This window comes from Triticum dicoccoides, chromosome 1B (assembly GCF_002162155.2).
Source record: "Triticum dicoccoides isolate Atlit2015 ecotype Zavitan chromosome 1B, WEW_v2.0, whole genome shotgun sequence".
NCBI lineage: Eukaryota > Viridiplantae > Streptophyta > Magnoliopsida > Poales > Poaceae > Triticum > Triticum dicoccoides.
In genome coordinates this window covers 667,931,754-667,938,545 of record NC_041381.1, presented here as the reverse complement: position 1 = coordinate 667,938,545, position 6,792 = coordinate 667,931,754, and positions in this window count along the sequence as shown.

The following is a 6,792-nucleotide window of genomic DNA, read 5'->3' as shown; positions in this document are numbered from 1 at the left end:
AGAGAGAGAGAGTGAAGATGATGAGGAGGGGAGGGGAGGGGAGGGGACTGAAGATGCTAACCACACGGCCGGGCAGAGGCTCATTCTCTGAACCAGCTGTCCCTCCCTGCTGCTAGCTCGTGGGCAACTGCAGTCTGCGCAAACCATTTTTACATTGAAACAGCATGCAGGCAAGCAAGCACCTGGCCTGTTGCTCTCGTCTCCTAGCTCCTCAAAGCATAGCCAGCCTGGGTCGTTCACTCCCAAACACATTGCCCTGCACATTAATTTTGAAATGAATTCCGCAGCAAGTTAAGGCTCGGGAGACAATATAACAGAATAAATAACCTAATTTTGAGCTTACCTGTTATACGATGTTTCGACGCTATTTGTGAAATGTGTTGCTTTGTGCCTCGAGCAATTACCCACAAAAGTAATCAAAAGCCGGTTGGACACATACCAAAGTAGACCAAAAAAAAAAAAAGACCAAGCAAACAGGATCATGGTAATCCACCAAATGTAACCGCGACATTATCCAGATATCTTGTTACTGCTCTTTTTGGCACTTTGGTATGTGGCTCTCCAAGGATCGAAAATGCCGTCTGCCGTGTTTGCACGAATTTTGTCCGGTTAGTTCAATTAGTTGTTGAAATGTATGTGGACAGCGTTGGATGGCGCACTTCGCCATCATTGTCAGCGGACAGATGCCGCAACAAATTGCAGGTCAGCGTTGGAGATGCCCTTAGTACATAGATTAAGCCCAAATTTTGGCGTCATATCTTTTTTTCAAACCACACAGTATAACAAATTTGACAAACCCCACCAAACCCAAAAACCACACTTCCGAACATGGCCGTAAAAAATCACTTTCATTCACACCCAATCCAATCCAATCCAAACCATTTTTCCATTTGTGGGTTCGACCCTGATGTTTCTTTTCTTTTTCAGATAGAGTGTACCGCTCAATTGATTCAGACATTTAATTAAGGTTACACCCTAAACATTATTTTAGAAATGATTAAAATAATATCATATATGGAAACTACACATTTTCCTGGGTAATTTACATGCTATATATAACATTATTTAATCTGATTTATGGCTGAAAAGCTATGATTGATGCAAGTTTAAGCGTACTTTCTAAAAATAGTAATCTGATTTACGGTTGAAAAGATACTCGGCTTGGTGCACACTAGCACTACACACTCAGAAGCCCCAAGCCCAAGGCGAAAGCATGTCACTACCGGACTCGCAGCCTATGCGGACGGCCCAGGGCCGTCGGCATAGGTCTTCCCCCGTCGGCATAGATCTATGCCTACGGCAGCCGTCGGCATAGCCCCGTCGGCATAGATCACGTCAGCGTAGTCTTGTCAGACCGTCAGCATAGTTTTGCCGTCGGCATAGGGGCCTATGCCGACGGTTGCCGTTCGGCCGTCGGCATAGTTTAGCCGTCGACACTGTTTTTCGCCTGACGGCAACGGACGACGCTGTCAAAAGCGCCGACGAATCACGAGGAGCCACGCGCCCATACCTCTGCCACGTGGCTCCTCGTGGTGCCTCCTGGCGGCAGGCTATGCCTACGGCAAAGCCGTAGGCATAGCCCTGCCACGTGTCAGGCCCTGGGAGCCCTGGGCGCATCTATGCCGATGGCTTTGCCGTAGGCATAGATTTTTCCCCTATTTTCTCTTTTCCAATTCATTTTGACAGCATTTCAAAGCAGAAAATATGGGATTATGCAGAAATATGACAGTTCATCATCTAAACACACTCAGGTTCATCATCATCATTTAAACATACTCAAGTTCATCGTCTAAAGATCATCACCGGCGAAAGTTCATGAACATAAGTAGTGCAAGACATGAAACGTCATTTCAAAGTAAGAACATGAAAGGTATGACACGACATCAAGCAAGACTACTGCCGCCAAGACCACCTCCGCCAAAACCACCACCGCCAAGACCACCTCCGCCAAAACCACCACCGCCAAGACCAGCACCGCCAAGACCACCTCCGCCAAAACCACCACCGCCAAGACCAGGATCACTCTGCCAGATCGGAGTGACTGGGGTCGACGCAGCAGGAGTCGAGCCACCGGTCCCCTACATGTTTGAGAGAAGATTCTAACGGTAAATATGATATGATAGTGTTGAATGAACGAGAACTAGTTTGTCAGTAGTTAGGCAAATGTACTAACCGGACCATCACCGCCTAGTGCCACCCATTCCTCGAACGTGGGAATGTGTGGGGCTTCTCCCGCAGGTGGTGGTGGCGGTCCAACTTGTGGTGGCTCCGTGCGGTTAGTCCAAGACGCCAACATAGCCTAGATGTTAGTTAAAAAAGCAAACTAGAAGGTCAGAAGGAATGAAAGTGCAAATTTTAGCTTGGTTTTAACATGGCAAAACTAATTGCCATCGCTTGACGGTTGTAATCATCGTTTGCCTTCACTCATTGCAAGTACTCCCGCACCTCAATATGACTATGCTCGAGAAAGGCCTGATATGCCTACAAAATTGAGGTTGTTTCTTAGTGGGCAGTGCTGAAAATAAACTGAGAAAGTTAGAGACAAAGAAGATAAGGGGAAGTACTTACAACACGCTGGCTGGCTAAGGGAGGCTGCGAATGCCCCGTACTCTCTAACGGGCTCGGGTCGGTAGCCCGAAGTCGTGTGTACGAGACCGACAGAGTGATCAAGCCATTGAGCCACGGATACCGGCCATGGGGCTTCCCATGGATGGCCACCACCGCCATGTCGTCGATCTGAGACTGGGCGACCTCAAGAACAGGAACATCCGGATGCAACTTCTCAAACTGCTGAGTGTAAGACTCCAGGTGCTCCTCGGTCTTGCCGTAGTACTTGCTCTCGCCGTCCTCGCGATCACTCCGCTCGCAGGCCAGCTTCCAGGACTCAATGTCTGAGAGCAGCCTCTTCAACTTGTCCTCTTGCAACGTCAAACATAAGTTAGCCATACATAAGAACATGACGGTAAAGAAGAACAAAAATGCATCATGCATATAGATATACCTTCATGGCCTTGAAGCCCCAGTGGTTCCTGTTTCCTTGGCCGTGTGTCCCATCTCTTCCACGGCTAGCCCGGGCCTTGCTTCTCTTGGCAGCAAACTCTGCATTTTCGCCGAGCCACCCATCCACCAAACTCGCCCATCCGTCATCCCTTCCATAGCACCAACGAGGAACAACCTATGCAAATTTTGGAAGAATGACATGTGAGCACGAAACATATAGTTGACTGCTTGAAACAATGAAAAGTCAGTAATAGTTACCTTCATGAACTGCTCCCTGCTCAAGGTAAGTCGTTGCCTCTGCGCTTGAGATTTGATCATCTTTTGATGAAGGTACATGTGGTAGTACTGCGAGACGGCAACCCAGCGCACCTCGTACTGCAACTGACGAGCTTTCTTCTTCACAGCCGCAAGAAAGGCCACGTCGGCTCTAGCCTTGTGCTCATCAAGAACTCTATAGAGTTGCTGCAATCATGCATAAACAAGAAGCAAACATGGCATGAGTTGAGTGATTCAATGATAAAGTTTGAACGAAACTGAAGACAAGTGATTCAAAAGAGAACTTACCCAAAATTTGGTGATCACGGCCTTAGCGGCCGTCCCATACTCCACGTGGCAGGAAGCCTTGTAGTGGGCCCAACTCGTGGCCAAAATTGTTGGGGAACATAGTATTTCAAAAAATTTCCTACGCACACGCAAGACCATGGTGATGCATAGAAACGAGAGGGGAGAGTGAGTCCACATACCCTCGTAGACCGAAAGCGGAAGCGTTAGCACAATGCGGTTGATGTAGTCGTATGTCTTCACCATCCGATCGATCCAAGTACTGAACGTATGTCACCTCCGAGTTCAGCACACGTTCAGCTCGATGACGTCCCGCGAACTCCGATCCAGCAGAGTTTCACAGGAGAGTTCCATCAGCACGATGACGTGATGACGGTGATGATGTTGCTACCGATGCAGGGCTTCTCCTAAGCACCGCTACGATATGACCGAGGTGGAATATGGTGGAGGGGGGACACCGCACATGGCTGGGAGAGATCAACAGATCAACTTGTGTGTCCATGGGGTGCCCCTGCCCCTGTATATAAAGGAGCTAGGGGGGAGGCGGCCGGCCAAGGAGGAGGGCGCACCAAGGCGGGAGTCCTACTCCCACCTGGAGTAGGACTCCTCCTTTCCTAGTAGGAGTAGGAGAGAAGGAAGCGGAAGAGAGAAGAGAAGGAAGGAGGGGGCGCAACCCCTCCCCCTAGTCCTATTCGGACTAGGCCTTGGGGGGGCGCGCGGCCTGCGCTAGGAATCCCCTCTCTCTTTCCCGTATGGCCCAATAAGGCCCAATACTTCTCCCCAGCGAATTCCCGTAACTCTCAGGTACTCGATAAATACCCGAATCACTCGGAACCTTTCTGATGTCCGAATATAGTCGTCCAATATATTGATCTTTACTTCTCGACCATTTCGAGACTCCTCTTCATGTACCCAATCTCATCCGGGACTCCGAACTACCTTCGGTACATCAAAACACATAAAATCATATTATAAATCATCATAGAATGTTAAGGGTGCGAACCCTGCGGGTTCGAGAACTATGTAGACATGACCGAGACTCATCTCCGGTCAATAACCAATAGCGGAACCTGGATGCTCATATTGGCTCCTACATATTTTACGAAGATCTTTATCGGTCAAACCGCATAACAACATACGTTGTTCCCTTTGTCATCGGTATGTTACTTGCCCGAGATTCGATCGTCGGTATCTCAATACCTAGTTCAATCTCGTTACCGGAAAGTCTCTTTACTCGTTATGTAATGCATCATCCCGCAATAACTCATTAGTCACATTGCTTGCAAGGCTTATAGTGATGTGCATTACCGAGAGGGCCCAGAGATACCTCTCCGACAATCAGAGTGACAAATCCTAATCTCGAAATACACCAACTCAACAAGTACCTTCGGAGATACCTGTAGAGCACCTTTATAATCACCAAGTTACGTTGTGACATTTGGTAGCACACAAAGTGTTCCTCCGGTAAATGGGAGTTGCATAATCTCATAGTCATAGGAACATGTATAAGTCATGAAGAAAGCAATAGTAACATACTAAACGATCACGTGCTAAGCTAACAAAAGGGTCAAGTCAATCACATCATTCTTCTAATGATGTGATCCCATTAATCAAATGACAACTCATGTCTATGGCTAGAAACTTAACCATCTTTGATTCAACGAGCTAGTCAAGTAGAGGCATACTAGTGACACTCTGTTTGTCTATGTATTCACACATGTACTAAGTTTCCGGTTAATACAGTTCTAGCATGAATAATAAACATTTATCATGAAATAAGGAAATAAATAATAACTTTATTATTGCCTCTAGGGCATATTTCCTTCAGTCTCCCACTTGCACTAAAGTCAATAATCTAGTTCACATCACCATGTGATTTAACACAAATATTCACATCTGTATGTGATTAACACCCATAGCTCACATCGTCCTGTGACCAACACCCAAAGGGTTTACTATAGTCAATAATCTAGTTCACATCGCTATGTGATTAACACCCAAAGAGTACTAAGGTGTGATCATGTTTTGCTCGCGAGAGAAGTTTAATCAACGGGTCTGCAAATTCAGAGCCGTATGTATTTTGCAAATATTCTATCTCTACAATGCTCTGCATGGAGGTACTCTAGCTAATTGCTCCCACTTTCAATATGTATCCAGATTGAGACTTAGAGTCATCTGGATCGGTGTAAAAGCTTGCATCGATGTAACTCTTTATGATGAACTCTTTTATCACCCCCATCACCGAGAAACATTTCTTTAGTCCTCACTAAGGATAATTTTGACCGCTATCCATTGATCTACTCTTAGATCACTATTGTACTCCCTTGCCAAACTTATGGCAAGGTACACAATAGGACTAGTACACAGCATAGCATACTTTATAGAATCTATGACTGAGGCATAGGGAATGACTTTTCGTTCTATTTCTATTTTCTGCCATGGTCGGGTTTTGAGTCTTACTCAACTTCGCACCTTGCAACATAGGCAAGAAATCCTTTTTGACTGTTCCATTTTGAACTACTTCAAAATCTTATCAAGGTATGTACTCGTTGAAAAATCTTATCAAGCGTCTTGATCTATCTCTATAGATCTTGATGCTCAATGTGTAAGCAGCTTTACTGAGGTCTTTCTTTGAAAAACTCCATTCAAACACTCCTTTATGCTTTCCAGAAAATTCTACATTATTTCTGATCAACAATATGTCATTCACATATACTTATCAGAAACGCTATAGAGCTCCCACTCACTTTCTTGTAAATACAGGCTTCACCGCAAGTCTGTATAAAACCATATGCTTTGATCAACTCATCAAAGCATATATTCCAACTCCGAGATGCTTTCACCAGTCCATTGATGGATCGTTGGAGCTTGCACATTTTGTTAGCACCTTTAGGATCGACAAAACCTTCTGGTTGCATTATATACAACTCTTCTTCAAGTAATCCATTAAGGAATGTAGTTTTGACATTCATTTGCCAGATTTCATAAAATGTGGCAATTGCTAACATGATTCAGACAGACTTAAGCATCGTTACGAGTGAGAAAATCTCATTGTATTCAACACTTTGAACTTGTTGAAAACCTTTCGCAACAAGTCGAGCTTTGCAGATAGTAACACTACTATCAGTGTCCGTCTTCCTATTGAAGATCCATTTATTTAACATGGCTTGCTGATCATCTAGCAAGTCAACCAAAGTCCATACTTTGTTGTCATACATGGATCCTATCTCA